The sequence below is a fragment of the Epinephelus moara genome, chromosome 2 (assembly GCF_006386435.1).
Source record: "Epinephelus moara isolate mb chromosome 2, YSFRI_EMoa_1.0, whole genome shotgun sequence".
NCBI classification, from domain to species: Eukaryota; Metazoa; Chordata; class Actinopteri; order Perciformes; family Serranidae; genus Epinephelus; species Epinephelus moara.
In genome coordinates, this window is record NC_065507.1 from 38,496,498 (window position 1) to 38,515,849 (window position 19,352).

Genomic DNA, 19,352 nt, shown 5'->3' on the forward strand with positions numbered 1-19,352 from the left:
TGGTAAGATACGATATTCCTCACTATATGAAGTGACTGATAACAAGATCTGTATAATGGATTGTAAAGAAATTCGTCAGGTTTTTATTTTGTAAACAATTAATCTAGATTTATAGCCTGATGGGATGACAGCACAATGATGTGTGTGGTATCACTGGAAAGCTCTGCTCCTGCACTTTCATGTGATATGCATGGCATTTCTGTGCGAGCCTGCATTCGCGAGTAATCCATCCAAGAGTAATGTGTGTGCAAAGCTGTATGAAAGCTCTGTTGTACATAAATTTAGTGTAACTTTATGATTATTTTTCGCTGTGAAAACATTGGACTACCGCTGTTTCACGTGATATGCATGGCTTCTCGCTATGACGCACGGTCGCGGAGAAAATCAATAGAGAAGAACAGTTGTGAATTTGGAAGCACTATGCGTCGTTTGGGCCCATAGGGTTAATTAAAATGCAGCTAATTGAGCGTATAAGGGAATATTTCCCTCTCAAGCATCGCCCTTTCGCTGGTCATTTTGGTTTATCTTATTTTTGTTTTTTTGTGTTGGCATACTGTGGTATTCTATTCTACTATCTCAGGTTCAAACTGCACCATCTTTTCATTCAATATCTTTGAGAAGTTGAAGATTTTCCCCGATTTGGGTCGTGGCTTGTCATTAAGGGGTGATGGTGGGTCCAAAAGCCAGGCCAGCTGAGAACCACTGAACTATAGTGTGGCGTCATGCCATACACCATCCCCTCCACTTCACGATGACAAAGTCAGCTCATATACAACATGATATGCATAAAATGAACAAATGAAAATATTTGTGATTTGCAGAAATGTACAATGCCATCATTTCATTTGGGCTGGATGGAAACAGTGGCCTGGTAACCAGCAGAGTGAGCAAACAAACATTCATACAAAGTCACACATAGGGACCTGATATGGGCAGTGTTAATGCTAGCCATGATATAAACAACTTGTGATGGAAAGTTAACCCTCTAACTTTAAAATGACATGCAATAATGGGCATGTAGAAGTAAAAAAAGTGTAAAAACGAATTGCAAACCACAATGAAAAGCAGTCCATACATAACCAAGTATGACCATAACTGAATTATCTGAGGACTGAATACTGAGCACAGACATACAGTAGGTTCAGTAGACATGGGAAGAGCCACTTGACCAGACAGTGCCAAAACCACACAGACACAGACACAGACACAGACACAGACACAGACAAACACACACACACACACACACACACACACACACACACTCACTCACCAGGAACACAACAAAGCAATTCTATGGGAGGATAACTGGAGCTCCACTCCACTGGCTGAGCATGTATAAAGGCAGTTATAAAACCACACATACATACACACACACACACACACACACACACACTTTGAGTGTGTCCAGTTGGCCAGTCAGACAGGCTGTGTCCAGTCTGGCCTCCATCAGATAGCAGGTTACCTTTAATGGCCAGGCAGCACAGAAAGAGACAGCAAACAACCTGCCTTTGTCTTATCACCAGCCGCTAGCTGCCCTCCCCCAGCACACACACACACACACACACACACACACGCACACACACACATTCACACACCACATCACTCCACCTGACAATTCCAATTTACTTTGCTGTGACAAAGTTTGGACTTGACCCATTCCATCCACAGAATAAACATGACATGCTGACTGTCCTTGTCATTCTTTAATGTGCAAAGCATTTTTATCTATGCTAAAGACTCAGTATTCTAACAGTTATGTATGTTTATGCATGTTAACATGGTAAGTTGAACTGTATGTGCTTATTGGGGAAGTTAAAGCAAAGTTAATTCTATCAAAATATCTGTATTTTAAATATTGCCCTCTTGTTGCATGTGAAGCAACTACCATAAATCTGTATTCAGTTTTATTCTGTACTATTCTGTGCTGAATCAGGTATAGAATATGCACAATTAAATGGAAATTTCTCCACCTTTTATGCAAATGTCCAGTCAGTTCTGATGGTAAATGTAGTAGAGTGCGTGAAAGCTGCTTGTCTATATGTACCAGGTTACCTTGCATGTGAGCTTCTGACACCCAGCCAAAACATAGTGTAGCTGGGATTTAGAAGTTGCACCTATACTTCTGCACATAAAAACACAGAGGGTCTGTTGACTGAATCAGGGTGAACCAAGACAGCAATGTTCTTTATTATTTTCCACATTGTCCACAGCAGTGCATTATGGATTCACTCCTTCTGTTTTTTTTAATTATGCTATAAAAGCCCAACTTAAATTACACACAAAAATCACTAACAAAATAACTTATGATAGCATTAGGTGACAAAAATACTCACTCAGTGGTCATCTGCCCTGTCAGTCCTTCTGGTTTCGGTCATCTCTTCCAGGTTATCTCCAGGTTCTTAAAGACTGTCTCCAGCACACATCTGTTCAAGTGACGTGAAAAACTTTAATGTATAGTATACGCACACACATGTTCTCTCTGGGTTAATGTCAGCTTCTGGAGGGTCCCTGCTGGCCATATCCTCTTGCAAGGTTCAGCCCATTCTCATTCTCGTTGTCAAATACCACCACTTTGTCAGTGATTTCAGCGTCAGGCACCTGATGCCAAAAGCCACCTTTCGTGCCAGTTTGATATGCTGTAGGGCAGCGTCAGTTGGTAACACAGCTGGAAGGAACCTTTTGCAGTGTTTTGATCCACCACCAGTCAGCCAGACAGCATCTGCCACTGCAGTATGATAAGTGGATGGGTGGCATCAGCTCATAACGTGGCCGGATGGCACCTGTTGGAATGTGGAACTTATTGCATTAATCAACTATATTTACCATCAACACTATTTGTACATCCCTATAAAAGGTAGTCATTTTTTCTCTTTACACAGCACTGAATCCTACTGCACAACATGCTAAGTATAGTACAGCAGATTCCATGCTTCCAAGGCTAATGCAATAAAAGAGGCCCAAGGATTGAACCTTGGGGAACTCCCATACATCATGTTGGTCTGCTTGAACATGCAGTTGTCAAAATAGCCCATCCCGGAGATAGGACTTGAAGCACTTTAGGACTATGCCAATTTTCTTTCCAGTAGTACTTTGTGGCCTACTGTGTCAGAGGCAGCATCAAGATGCAACAGGAGAAGGATAGAGATTTTGCCTGGATTTGTTTCCAGATGATAGGAGTGATGGCAGAACTACAAAAATAAAACCATGGTTGTATGAATCAAGAATATCCTATTAAAATGCTTTAACTGAGCTACACTTTAAAATTGTATTACATTACATTCACTTGGCATACAGTAAGTGCATTCAACTGAGAAGGACAAAAAGGAAGGAATGCTCCAATTTTTGCTGTGACTGAAATATTGATTATATAAACTGATTTCTTAAATCATTTACCTTTAACATATGTTGATACATTCTTACAAGTTTAAAAGCATTTGTAAGATGAGAACATTCCAGATGTTTTTAGTTTAGTTTGGTGTCAGCTACTTTTCTTACTGCTGTCTTGCAAAAATACTGACAGTAAATACCTGTCTTACAAATGAGATACCATACAGCTCACAGCTATGCATTTACATACAGTGTACACAGGCAAACCAGAAGAGGGAAGTGTTGATTCAAGTAGTTCTCTTAGAAAGATCATATCCAGAAATGTGAGACAGATAGAAAGAATGAGGCAGATGAGACACAGCTACAACAATAATTGTTGGACAGCTGTCTTCATCTGTTTCACACATCAACAATACAGCCCTCTGACATATAAAAGAGCCTCTGCCACTTCCTGTCAGATTCTTATAAGCAACAGTTCACAGCCTCTGACTTAAAATACAAGGCATATGAGGTACACCTATTGTGTGTGTGTTTTCAACTCCTTATGATGGCTACAAACAACCTTTCCTGAGCATCAGTAATGGTAGTGCATGTAGGTATGTGTGTTGGTGCTGCGTGTATCATGGTGGAGTAGCAGTGAGACTACATGGGTGAATATTGTGGTGGTGAGTTGTGTGAGTGTAGTGTTGTGTGTGCGTGTTGGGGGGAGTCAAGGTGCAGTGGAGCAGATAGCTCAGCTCTATGCATACTAAAACCACCATCGCCACCGGCAGCAAAGATAGAGCTGGGGGGTGGAGGGTGCAGGGTGTACGGGTGGTGGTGCGGAGGGGGGGTGAGGGAGGAGAGGGAAGGAGGGAGCGACATAGCACCCCAGGGAGCCCCTTCCTTATCGCACCTCTCGGCTGAGTTTATCTGATTAGACATGACCGGGAAGACAGAGGTAGAGAGAGACAGAGAGGTGGAGGAGGGAGGGGGGAGATGTAGAGTATTGGGGATTGGTAGAGATGGTCAAACTTTGTCAAATTTATCTTTCATACAGCCACAGTTACTGGCATCACTCAGAGATTTGGGATGATGTAGAACAGAATGATATTCACTGATAAAAATAGATTGTTTTCGTAACTGTTTCTTGGCTGTTTTAATGTGTTCATGTGTTCTAGTCCTCCAGCTTCAAAAGGTTTCACTCTTACTGGCTACCCACAATGTCAAAGGTCTGCTCACATGATTTGAGTTCAATTGTGCATCACCTTCATACAGCAAGGCAGTTCAAATTGCTTTAAGACATAAAAAGGCATGAGGACTAAATCTTTAAGGGGTGCAAGATGACATAAAAATTCGGATATAAAGAGGATTTAAAAGAACAGAATGAAATAGAACCACAGTCACAGCAGTCATAATCAGTTGAAAGATCCAAATTTAACTTTAGATGCAGTGGCAAAGACAAAGGTTGTGAGAGTTGCGACAAATCATCTGAAAGTCTTCTGAATGTTTGTTCTACATATGTGCAGTGTTGGGCTGTCACAAGTTTCAATAATATTACCAATGTTGGGCAGTAATGTCACTATAAGTAGCAATGTTACTAACTTAACTACGTTTCTCAGTAGCATGGTGGTAATGTTACTACTTTCTGAGTCAAATAGCTTTTCAGTAGGGAAGTTTATTAATTAACCAAAAAGTTACAAGCTATATTTCCCAGGAAAAGCTCTATGGTGCAGCAGACTTTTTTCTGCGGAGGTGTGGTTAAAAGTAAGGATTATAAACTGAGGATAAGTAATATGACTGATGCCAGCACCACACCGAGGCATGTAGACGAGGGAAGCACTTCTGCATGACATCACATATTGGCTGAAAAATATATTTTGGAATTCTCTTCTTGAATTAGTGACATAGCCAGATAGTCTACTGAAAGAGGCCAAGACAGAGAAATGCATTAAGTAGGAAGAGGAGAGAGAAAGTGGGAGAGCAATAGGCCCAATGATGATGTTGTTGAAGGACATGTTAAAATGTCACAAAGTCTTAAAAAAAAAGAAGAAAATAAGAAAGTTTTAATTTAAGTCTGTTATTCAATGATAAACAGGGTTTTTTTTGCCTGCACATTTGTTTGGCTGACAGTTTTTTCTTCTCACTGAGATAATGCTGATTTGACATAAAGTCAAAAAATAAAAAATAGCTTTGCAAGTAGCGAGCTACTTTTGCGATTTTCTCGTTGCATAGCTTGCTACATTTCTCTGGGGATAGCTTCAATGTAGTGAAACTTCATTTTGATGTGGAGTAGCTGGTAGCTTAGCTAACTACATTTTCCAAGTAACAAGTAGTGTAACATATTAATAAAAACAAATGATAAATAATATCACAACTACTCCAAAAGCAAACAATTTGTTGTCAACCCCCAGCTGATTTAAAGTCAAACAGTCAATCACTTCTCAGATTGATTATCATGATCGTTGCGTATGCATGTCACAGAGCAGCAAGGTAACTTGGAGACACTTACATTCAGCAGCGGGAAATATTTCAGTTATTTTGACTCAATATTGTCTCAAAATCATTGTTCCAGGTTTTGGTACTAAGACTCTTTTTTACTGCAAAAACATGAGCTTAAAGGGATAGTGCAATCAAAAATGAAAATTCAGCCATTATCTATTCACCAATATGCCGATGGAGGCTTAGGTGAAGTTTTAGAGTCCTCACATCAGCAACACAACTCCACCTAATGGAAGCTTATGGCGCCCCAGATTCAAACGTCCAAAAACACATAATTGAAGCCACAAAGTATCTCCATACTGCTCATCCGTAGTGATCCAAGTGTCCTGAAGCCCCGACCTAAAACGTTGTTTGGAAAAACGTCATTTGAACTCTGTTTTTAGCCTCACTGTAGCCTGTAGCTCTGACTGCCTCTCTGTGGTGGAGATGGAGTTGGAGTTGTGTTGCTACCCCCTCTCCCCTTGGATCTCTTCAAGGGATGTGAGGACTCTAAAACTTCACCATATGGGTGAGTAGATAATGGCTGAATTTTCATTTTTGGGTGCACTATCCCTTTAACCCTCATAAAACACTTACTACAACCAACAGCAAAACAACATAAAGGTTATGGCTGCAGCTCTACATTGGCTAAACAACCAAAACTGGATTTTAATCATGGACAGCTGCAGGCAACACGTGACAAAGAACTAATAAAGCTTGTGGCTGGATGTGCTGGATGAAATGTTGCCTATTTAGACAGATCCTTGGGAAAATACCAATGGAAAAAATATTTTGACCCTTTACCACAAAAATGCTCAATCACAATTAGAAGTACAGAAATCTTTTATGCACCCAGTGTACATAAAATTAAAATTACCCACTATACATAAATACTCCTTACAGTGTTACAAGCTGCAGTTATAAATGTTAGTCATTAATCATGTTTTTCCCATGTTCTAATAAGCTATCATGTCTGCAGCTGCAAACGTTGTTAATTATTTGATTTCGCTCCAAGTACCATCATGACGTCCCAAAAGCTGTCCTTGTGTATACGTTCTGACTAATCAATAGCATCTGTAAATGATTTATCAACCATTGATTAAGTAATTAGTTACAAATTATTTAATACTTAAGTAAGTCTTAGAAAGTCATACCCCAGACTGTTGACACTGACACAAAGTCTTAACGCATTCTGTGGTAGTGGGCAAGAAATGTGTCAAAATTATGGACTGGCAACATGAAGACAATGTCAGTGGAAAGTCAGTGAGGATCTTTTCTTGTGAGGTACAAACGAGTTAAGGATACAGAGAGAGAGTCTGTGTAGGGTGGGTGGGAGCGGTGGCAGATAGGTCAAACAATCATGGACTTTCAACTAGGAGACTGTTTATGTCACACAAAACCAAATGTCAGCATAGTCATTTTAACTGAAACTATGACCTTTTTCTAAACTTAAGTAGGTATTTCTTGTTCTCTAAACCTAACCAAGTGTTTTTGTTTTACTAAATCTAACCAAACTGTGACTGTTTCACAACCAAATTGCGACCCTTCATTATAGACTTTGCTAAGGCATTGTTTTCATGTTGCCAGCACATAATTATGACTAGGGACGCATGATAATATTGGCATATCATTGGTATCGGCTGATATTGGCTTTAAAATGAACTATTAGAATCTGCCAACATGCTTTTTCTTAATTTGCACAATGAATGAATATTACATACATTGAAAGCATATTTCATGTCTCCATCTGCTGGTGGGCCATCATGATCAGAGTATGCGTGCATAATTTGATGTTAATTCCACTACAGAAAAGACTTGATGATCACTGAAGTTAGGTAGGGAAAAAAGTGGATATATCAATATCGGTATCTGTTATCGGCCAAATTAATTGTTACATATCGGCATATTGGATACTGGCAAAAAAATCCAATATTGTACATCCCTAATCATAGCACATTTTGTCGTGTCCATGTAAACTATTTCTTTGAGACTGTGTTTTATGTTGTGGCTAGTGGTATACTGTGAACAGCCAGACAAAGAGTCAAAGGTTGGAGCGAGTCAAGGTGGTGCAAATCTAAACTACTGTTGGACAGTTTAAATGCACCATATATTAAAGACTGATTTTTTTAATGAAAAACCACTGATTTTTTTTCCCCCCATCATTTAACGTCTCTGGAGGACTTTTGCAAAGACTGAAAAAAATAATCTTGATGATGCCATAGTGATGCCAACGAGGTTACCTCAGTTCAGGCTTGGAGGCTGTACATTTTTTTACCACAAAGGCCAGCAGAACAAACTGTGTAAGATGCTATCTAGTTGCAGTATGAGACAAGTAGAACCCTTTGTTTTAGGAGCGTGGTCCACACAAGTGACTAAAAGTCCCTCTTGTAAAACTGCCAAATTTATGGGAATGTGATATTACATCTCTGGAGTATCCCTTTCACCTCAGATTAAACAAATTAGTGAAATAAAAAGTACAATATAAAAAAAAAATACCACTAATAAAAATTTACTGTTTAGAAGTATAAAGCAAAATAAATTGTAATAATTGTAAAATCTACACTAAAATCACAGTTCACTCTGTCTGTCTCTGTTTCTCTCTCAGACATGATGTCCCGCTGACATTTTGCTGTGCCAGGCGTCTTTCACATGCAATAAAATATCAGTGTCACGTCGGCGATGTGCCGACAAGCCGTCAAAGTCTGTGACAAAATTCATACAAATCTCTTCAGGAATATAATTATTGCTGGGTACACTCTGAACATTTGGAAATGATCCAAATCCAATTAATAAAGAAGGTAAGCACATGAACCCAAAATGGAAATGAATGTTTGCAATGCAAATACAAATTGGCTTAGAGGAGAACATGATTGTACAAAGGATTCCAAAAAGACGACAAAAAGAGAAAGAAAAATAAAAAAATGATGTAGAAAGTAGACTTAGGTTAGGTTGCATACACAATCAACACAGTTGTACATGTTTTGTCATGTAGTGTAGTCTGGTTTTGTTTATGATTAAATATAATAAATAAATACAGAGCTGGAAAGTTGCTTCATTTCCACATTTTCCCTCCATTTCCCATCTGTGTTCAGTCTGGTCTCATCATCTACAGCCTGGAGCGAATGAAGGGTGTGTGTGTGTGTGTGTGTGTGTGTGTGTGTGTGTGTGTGTGTGTGTGCATGTGTGTGTGCATACACACATGCATGTGTGTGTGTTTGAGACAATGATAAGGTCTTGAGGTCTAGAGAACGAGTGTCTGTATAAACGAGCAGAATGAAGAAGTGTGTGTGTGTGTGTGTGTGTGTGTGTGTGCACGCGGGGACATCCTCGTCAGTGAGAGGGCCCAGGGGACGGCCCGGCCTCCTCAGCCTCCTCATGATGATTGATGCTGGCGGGCCCCACACGCCCCAGCCGCCCAGCTAAATTAAAAGCCTATTTTGTAAAGTTGTAAAGAGAACAGAATGGTTGGAGGGTTGCTGTGTGTGTGTGCGTGTGTGTATGTGTGTGTGTTTGTGTGGGTGGGTCACAGCCGGGGCGCTCTCCAGTGTCTTTAGTATCATCAACCCCTCAGAGGATAGCCAGAAGGGGGTCTCCTCCATGCCTGATGCTCTTTCTCTCTCCCGTTCTCTGTCTCATTCACACACTCACACACATGCACAGGAGCGCACGTGTGCGCACACACACACACACACACACACACACACACACAGAAACACACATAAATGTTCCTCAGTGTGAAAGTCTTGTGTGTGAGATCAGTCAATTAAAACCAAGTATAGATTTTGCACAATTAAGCACATTTTTTTATTTATCAGTGAAATACTATCAAAACAATGCCACTTTACAAGAAAGAGCACATTTAAATCCCCCCACCTGTTTAATATCTTGTTACAATATAATTTTGTTTGATTTTGTCTTATCTTTCATTTGTGGAGTGACATTTTTACAGGACTTGCTATGATGGTTATGTCACTGGTTATGCTGTTGTTGTGATAATGATGCAGTTATGTCATACAGTTACCTATTGAATAATAGTATAGTATAACAGCAGCTGTCATTTTTACATTCTTATTTCCACCACATGCATTTGTGCTTAGTTTTAGTCTTTGTTTTTATTTTCTGACAGCACAGCTCTTTAATGCAGCTCACAGATTCCAAACCCTCCCACAGTACCAGCGCAAAAATGCAAAAATGCTTTATTTAGTACAACAGCAAAGGATAGACATAGACAGGAAAAGGATGGAGAGAGGGAACGATACGTAGCAAAGGGCTGTGTGCCGAAATCAAACCCAGGATGCTGCTAAGGACTCAGCTTTTATTACATTAGGCACACGTGTTATCTGGTAAGCTACAGCGCACCCAAAAAAGGCAACGATATTTTGGTAGACTTTTAAGACAGGTTCACTCAATGACAAACTGTGACCATTGGACTAAGACCCTCTATCCACCTCCAAGCCTTAACAAAAAAAACCACAACATCACCTGTGGTCAAAACTAAAGCCATTCACAAATTATTGCTGTCAGGCAGAAACCTTGTATATCCAAAATAGCTAAACTGGGAATAAATTAATAATTAAAATAAAATAAGAACCTGTGTTTTTAAAAGTGCTGTATGTAACTTTGGAGAAAGATAGTTGATTGTATAGTCTAATTTCCAGGTCGTCAAATACTGAAGCTTAAGGTTGGTGATTCAGTCCAATTACCAACCAAAAAAGTCTGTATTTGACAACCTGGAAATAAGACCATACAATCAACTAACTTTCTCCAGAGTTATGTACAGCACCTTTAAGATACTTGCATATGTCATTATATTCTACAGTTTTTAACCTGCAAATGTCGAGATGCGTGTTTTGTCCATCACTGATTAGAACGACCCCATTGGAGGCAGAAAGTGCACTGCATCTTTACTGAGAAGTTAGACTAAATGGCCTCTTAAATGTTCACCTTCATCTCAGCTGTGTACGGCACCAAAGATGCTCTAATACGGCACTTCATTCAAGGTGGGGTGGAGCTACGAGGTTTTGGCGACAGATTGAGGACTCAGCTGAGTTACGAGATTTAGTCACAATACTTTTCATTGGTTAAGTATTAAAACCCACACACAGACATAAAAGGTGACCAAAAGTATTATTAAAATAATATTAATGTAATTTAATTATTAATTTTAATAATATTAAAACATGGGATTATTAATATATTTATATTATATTTAATATTTTAAAGAGGATTTAAGCCTGTTTTTGTTTGTGTTTTTCGCACGCATCAGTGTTCAATAATGTACTAAATAGAGTCTAAAGTTAGGAAATACTGCTAATTTAGATCAGCCTCAGAAAATGTTCAAATATTCAACACCAACTTTGGCATATTATAATACTTTCTGATATTTGATGTTGTACACATTTTTGGTCAGGTTTGACACCCAGCCTTAAAGAGTACAAACTGAATTTAATAAAAAAAATCTTTGGACGTTGCATGCAGGGTAAGGATGTTTAACAGTATAAAACACTACTATTTGCTTTGAAAAATTAGCAGCAGTGATATATGTTTTAAATGGTAAAAACAACAGTTTAACATTTTTAGAAATGCAAGACAAAACATATTTTCAGCTGTGTACATATCACATTAGAAATTAAACTGATCAGATCTGGAAATACCAGAGGGGTAAAAAAGAAAGAGTGCCCCAGAAACGAGTCCTAAAACCCCCAAAATGAGTTAGCTTTTCTCTTGTCTCAGAGTCAATGGGTTTTTGGTTAGATGGCTAAAATAAGGTCTGTGGTTAACACAAACTCAAGTGACTTTCACTTTTTATTCTAAGACATAAAATATGTCAGTTAATACCCCATTAAACAAAATTTTGAACCTTTTGTGTCTTAGAAATGCTAACAACTTGTTAAATGAGACTACAGAACATCATTACGCTGAACATGGCTTCACAGCTGTGCTGTGGGGACAACATTAAGACTTGCCGCCATAGTGTAGTTCGTTTATAGCCTAACGTTAGATTTTTACTTCTGGCAATTGCATTTAGGTATCAGAAATAGTGTCAAGAAGTAGTGTTCACTTGTGAAGATTATCTTGCTGAAAAAATGTGTAAGTATCAAAAACATTTGCTCACCACAGAGCCGATTTTCTGCAATAATACAAAATCCAATGGAGGGTGACACAGACTTTTGTGAAAATGTCATTCCTGGCACACTTTATGTTTTAATAATTTTGTTTTGTTTTGTTTGGAATGTTATATTCATATTGGTGGACATTCTGTCTTTTAATCCTGATCTTTGACAGACACTCAAGGACAGGACACTTACTTGTATGTGTATCATTTGCTAATCATTTATCCTCAATGTGAATTTAATTGACCAGATGACTCCAGGAGGCAAGGACAAGCACACACATACAAACACACGCACGCCTTCATGTCACCCTCCAGCCACCCTCCCTCTTTGCCTTCAAGCCATGCCAGACATGCCCACCCTCCCCTCTCCTGTTGTTGGCAGCAAGAGGTGAGTGGAGTGACAGCCCACCCTGAATATGGCCAACCAGCCGGACACACACAAACACACACACACACACACACACACACGAAACAGAGGTCAGGGCTGTGTCAACTGGGGTGTGGAGGCCAGCTGAGGTGCCTTGCCTGTGCATTGTGCTAATTTGTGGTGTGTGTGTGTGTGTGTGTGTGTGTGTGTGTGTGTCTTCAGGTCAACAAGGGTCTTTAAAAAGATGAAAAACAGTATAATATCAAATCTAGGGTATATCATCATCATCATTGTCATCATCATTACTGTTATCATTTCCATTCACTTCTGTCATCTTTATTGCCATCATCTTCATCACAAACAGCAGGGTAACTGTAATTGCCATTATTTGTGTAACCACCATCATCCTTTTGTTCCCTGCATCACCAACTGAATCGTTGACCTACAGCTCTTGTCAGTAGGTAAGTAAAGACGAAACTCCCTTTATTGAGAAAGAAAATGGCAAATTGTTTATACTGTCCTGACATAAGCTGTAGTGATGTGTCTCACTCCTAACTTTAAAAAATAAATAAATTCAACAGCAGAATGTATGTTACTAATATTATTTATGAAAGGTTAACTCATATTGCAGCGGTGCCTGGATAGTGTGACGTGTGTGCTTGTGCTGCTGCCGTGGTCCTGCCTGATGCCTCCTGCTGCTGCTGTTATCATTAGTCACACTTAGAGCTTAGATTCTCTGCCCGAGCCTGAGTCCGGTCCGAACCGGCCCGCGGGCCCAAGCTGGGTCGGGCCGGGACCCCCCACCCCTCTGGTCAGATGTGAGAGAGAGAGAGAGAGAGAGAGAGAGAGAGAGAGAGAGAGAGAGAGAGTCAGATATGAGAGAGAGAGAAATGGCTACAGGTTGGGGGTTGCAATTCACACATACAGAAAGAGAGAGAGAGAGGGGTGGTAGAGATAAGTGGGAGGGACAGCGGCTTTCCGTGCCTCCAAAAATATGCCCTATTTATTCAGTGTTTACCCAACACGCTCAATACATGGACATGCAATGACAAATTGTCATAAACTTATCACGTTATAAAAAACGATGAAAATATGGACTTACCCATGTTTAAAATGACCTGTTGAAGTGAAAAAATGAGTACTGATGGGAACAGACGAGTGGAGTCGATGTTTAACTGGCGCGGAGAGCGCAGGAGAAATGCGCTGCCTGTGTGGACAGTCAAGCGCCTGCAAGTACATTCGCAGGACTTCCGCGGCACTAACGCACTCAGTGTGTCCTTAGCGTTAATTGTAACAGCCAACTTATTGAAAAATGTCAGGTTTAAATCGGGCTCGGGCCCATAATTACAGTTAATTGGACAGGCCGGGCTGGTCCCGGACATAACGTGCACGGGCTCGGTCCGGGTCAGGCTGAATTTTTTGGGCCTGATCTAAGCTTTAGTCACACTTCTACTGTCATTATACACATATGATTATTGTCACATACATATACTGTCATATATTGATATATACTTACAACATATTGTACCACAATAGCCGTAATTATTATTATAATATTATTACTTTAATTAATGTTGTTGTAAGCTACTGTCATTACTGTCTGTCCTGCATCTCTCTCTGTCTCTCTCTGTCTCTCTCTCTCTCTCTGTCTCTCTTCATGTATCATTTTGTATACGGAATACTGTTAATTTATCATGTTGATCTGTTCTGTATGACATCTATTGCACGTCTGTCCGTCCTGGAAGAGGGATCCCTCCTCAGTTGCTCTTCCTGAGGTTTCTACCGTTTTTTTTCCCCGTTAAAGGGTTTTTTTGGGGGAGTTTTTCCTTATCCGCTGCGAGGGTCCAAAGGACAGAGGGATGTCGTATGCTGTAAAGCCCTGTGAGGCAAATTGTGATTTGTGATATTGGGCTTTATAAATAAAATTGATTGATTGATTGGTTGATTGATTGATTGATTGATTGATTGATTGATTGAAAGACTGCAATGTAGGTTTATCTGTGTCATCCCTGTCTCACAGAGTCTCATGGATAGTTGTACATACAGCCTACATACAGAGAATACAGCGTCAGAAGACAAAGAACCAAAATACAAATATGACTGCATAGTTTTATTTATTGTGATGTAGGAGATGAACACTCATACAACATAAAGTATAATGCTTAAGAATGACAGACAGTTTTAGTCTTGCTGATATACTGTAAATGTTTCCAGCCCATAGTTTGCTAAGAGTTTGGATGTGACTTTAGGCATCTGAAAAACTATAAAACTCTGTAAGACAGTAATGACACCAGTAAGGTTTCTCGGGCTGTACCCCACTCAGAACTATGTCAGTCGAATTAGCTTTGGCTGTGTAATACAAATATTTGAGGATTATCTTTTGCCCCATGTAGAGTTTTAAAGTTTGAACGATGTTCAGCAGGAGGGTTGTTACAATGGATGCTTTGGAAATAAGTTTATTGTTTGCCTCTATCTACCTGACTTTGCTGTAGCAATGTCACCATGTTCCCAGATATCAGCAATTACTTTGGTGAGTAAAATCTTATCATAAACAATGGATTTGAGTAGTAGCAGCACACATCAAAGAGGAGGCTTCCAAAATCGCACATACTGTGTTAAGAAAAACACCTTGCAAGTACAGCGAGACATAACTCATTCTAAAACGAGGTAGGCTTTCACTGGCGAGCACTAAAGGAGAGGATGGGGATAAAGAGTGACCTGGAGTTGGCCTGTTTTCTGTTGGACAGGTAAGTGGGTGCATTTGGCTTAGTTAGCTTGGTAAGTATCAGCTTATTAGCTAGAATACCTTTAACCAACTCACTTTGTATAAACATTTGTGCCCAATACTGATCAACGATCTGTGAAACTGCTGTGACTGCATACTGCTGTCCACTGAAAATGAAGTCAAAGAGTCAGCCCCCAGTGATTGGCAGTGTCAGACTGAATAATGGTGTAGTAACAAAATGACTATTCAGTCTGAATATCAGTCTACCTTGTCTTCATCATCACCACAGTCATGACCAGAATTGTCATCATCCTCTCCCTGCTCTTTACCTTTGTCATCCTCACATCACCATGGCGATTTCTCTATCATGGTCATTGGTATTGTACCCTGTGGTTCTTCATTTTCCTTATTCATGGACATCTCAGCGCACGCACGCATGCGCACACACACACACACACACACACACACTCCTTCTCATTGCTGTCAGGCCACTTACAGAGAGGTCATAACCCCAGTGAATGATGGGAATGCTGAGCTGGAACCTATCAACGCTGCAGATATGACCAACAGCACCCCCACCCACTCACACACACACACACACACACACACACAGATCTGTCAGTATATGTGAATGGCAGTAGGGGTATGAGGGGTGTAGGGGGGTTAGAAAGGCAGAAAGAGTGTGTGTACATGAGTGTGTGTGTGTGTGCATTTTGTATGCATGCTGTCATGATCAATTTCTTTTGGAGAGGTGAAAAGCTGATTTTCTCAGTCACCTCGTGTGCCGCCCTATGGTGTATTGTGTTCATGCGCGTGTGTGTGCAGCCCCAGTTGCATGCTGTGTTTGTGCAAAATACGTATGGGCCATATGTACGCTTCCCTGTGAGCATATTGGTATCTATTTCTGCATCTGTGTGTGTGCCTGCATGCAAATGTGGAAATGCTCTAGCATTTGTTGTCACTTTCTCTCTATCTGTGTATGCGTTCCTACGTATATTTCTATACATAGAGTACATTTTCTTCAAAAACAAATCAGCGGAATGACCCAAAGGAACGATATTTTGTCCATTGTAGACTGTTGAATTGTTTTATTTAGCTACTTCAGGCAAAAATCCAGCGTTAAACATACATAATAAAAATATAATCAAAAATAAATTAATAGATCATTTATAAATGTATTTTTTTCCATCTTGCATTTTGTTGTGCACCCCCATGTTGTAGAATGACAATAAACAAACCTTGAACCTTGAAATGGTAATTGCTGTTTCCTATGATAACACTGTTTTCACCAAAGTACTGATGTCTAGGGACACAGTGGCAAAAACACTGCACTTAAATCGATCAGGGTTGGAAACAAGCCATCAGTGTAGCCATGTAATATGTTATTCAAAATTTTGCACTAAAAACATGTTTTGTGCCTGTAGCATTCTAATCACCAGAAAAACTGTTGACATTGTTTCTGCAAACCCTGGATACATTACATTTGCACACTGGGGATACGTTTAAACCAAACAATGCTGTGGTCAATGTGTAGCTAGGTTTAGGCACAAAGACCACTTCCACTTCCTAACTACAGCTAGGAAAATATAATATTTTTGCTTAAAATGCCCAGTTTTAGCAAGTCGCCAGTCTGCGAGTCAGATCCACTCCTCACTCCTCCACAGTCACTTCTGCCTCAACAAAATGAAGATGGTGATGGCCGAAATCCCGAAACCTGAGGCCTCAGAATGGCAGTCTTCAAACAGATGGGTGACGTCCATTATTTTATACAGTCAAAAAAAGTCTAAAAAAATCAACAACAACAACAACAACAACAACAACAACAAAAAAACACGTGTGGTGCCTAAAAAGCCTCTGGAAACTTAGCAATGACTTGCTAAAATACAACTGATTTTGTTGTTTGTTGGTTTTGAACAGTGGTCTGCAGCTTGGCAGGCACCTCGCCTAGGTGTCAAACTGTCTACCGTACCATCTACCTTTAATGGTCGTCAGCTCATATGCTACGCCGCTGTATAAACATTAATATGACAGGTATAAAATATACAAAACATAACATATTCCTGTTTACAGAAATGTGCAATGCTACCACTTTCTTCTGATAACTGGGCTGAGCCTCAGTTTGTTGACTTGTACATTTAAGTTTGTACCTGCTGTTTGTACCTGTTTTTAAAGTTTGTTTATGCAGTTTTAGGCTTGCAAGCTTCACAAAAAAGAATAAATAATGTGCAGGTGAATGTGCACTCTCACAACTTTTAACAGGTTTACTGTGTTGAAAAGTTTTGGACACAGAGCTCTGTGAAGACATTAGAGGATCTGCAAGAGGGGACATTCATTCTCAACCTTTGTCTTATCTGTTTCCCCAACGCATTTAAAACCAATAGTTTGATTTATTATGTGACAGTGACACAGCACGCATTCGCATTGCACATGAACACTGCGTGAATACCAGTACAGTAATGTCGGTCAATTGGGGGCGTTGTTTCGGCAAAAGCTAAGGTACAGAAATGTGACATGACATCAAGGACCTAGTATGCTTATGTAAGCATGTAGCTTAGACTTACCTGACTTAGAGAGAGCAGTGGAACACCACTCATTATGTCAGTGCATATTTCAGCACCATGGACAGAGAGCAGAAGTCTTGTAGCTAACCAAGAGGTGTTTAAACCACAGTAAAATTTATTGTAGTTTAAAAGACTAAAGCCCAACCATGCAGGCTGTAACATGCTTGAATTCATTCCTTACTGAAACAAACACCTACAATTATGAACATCATTTGCACAGGCTGTTGGACATTGCCCTAAAGCAGCTGGGCAAAATGCTTTAATAACACACAAATCATTAAGGAACAAACAAGTTCACTCACTGACAATCATATCAACTGACAAGCATATCATAGAGCATCAGCTGATATATGTTTCCATCTCTTGTTCAATGCTTGTTAAATGCAAACTAGCTAGCATCTGATTTTTTCTTCCTCATGATGTTGATGAGGTTAAATACGTAATACTGTATTACGCATTATGCATTATGGCAAAATAGCCTATGTAATATTCACAAACACACACAAACATGAAAACACTCAAAATGTGCAATATTAATAGGCTTGTCTTTGTTGACCTGGAAAAAAAATGTTTAGCATAAATTATGAATTTGAAGGCAGTACAAGTGAAATTAATTTGTTATTTTTATTAAATTAAAAAAACAACAAAAACAAATAACAATATGGAGATGATCCCTATGTGGCCAATGTTCACCCAAGAATCAATTTGTATAACAACTTAACTTTTTACCTGTGATTTCACTGATTATGTTTCTTGCTCCATCTGGCTTCTTTTTAGTGACCTTACTATGTTCCAAGATCTCATCTATGAACTTGGTGAGTATTAGGTTATATTCAACAATAGATAGGTATTATGTAAAACATCATAAACTACACCCTAAAAAAGTTCCAATGAACTGCCATATTGCAATGCCATCAAATAATGTCCTCACAAGTAGGCCTATAGTTATCCTATTCTACATGTGTGTTTGTGTGTGTTGTGACAGCAGAAGCCTAGACAGACATCCAAGAAGTGAGGGGTGGGAGGTTTTGGGTTGCACTGAGGGGAGCGGCCCATCCTGCCATCCTGTCATCCCTCCCACACCCCCACTCTGTTTCTGGGCCAGGCCCGATCTGGGGCCCTTGTGTCACCAACAGATGGGCCTCTCACAAAAGGACCCCTTGGCCCGCCAAGCCGGTCTCCTGCACACCCGATTAAATCTCAATAGCAAAGTTAGAATTGATGCACTCAGTTTATGGTGATTCAATTAGAGCAGGACGGCATGAGGAAAAGACAGGGCGATGGAGAGAGAGAAACAATGAGCGTGTAGTTAGAAAGTCATTTACCTGGTGTTATTCAGGTCGGGGGGTGGATGGGGCCAGACAGCCACAGGCTCATGTATGGTGGGATAATGTGCTGTGGGCTTGTGGCAGAGATATATCAAAGGAGCCTGATCTGAAAACTCACTGGAGACCCTCAGAGTGACTGACTGACTGATGGCTGCTTCATGTTTTCTGTGAATGAGATCCATGTGAATGCACACACATTATCCACAGATCTTTGCATCCATACCATGCATATTTGAGGCATAAGCTAGACAAGCAGCTGTCCTATATATACAGTGGTGTGAAAAAGTGTTTGCCCCCTAAACCTAATAACTGGTTGGGCCACCCTTAGCAGCAACTACTGCAATCAAGCGTTTGCGATAACTTGCAATGAGTCTTTTACAACGCTGTGGAGGAATTTTGGCCCACTCATCTTTGCAGAACTGTTGTAATCAAGCCACATTGGAGGGTTTTTGAGCATGAACCGCCTTTT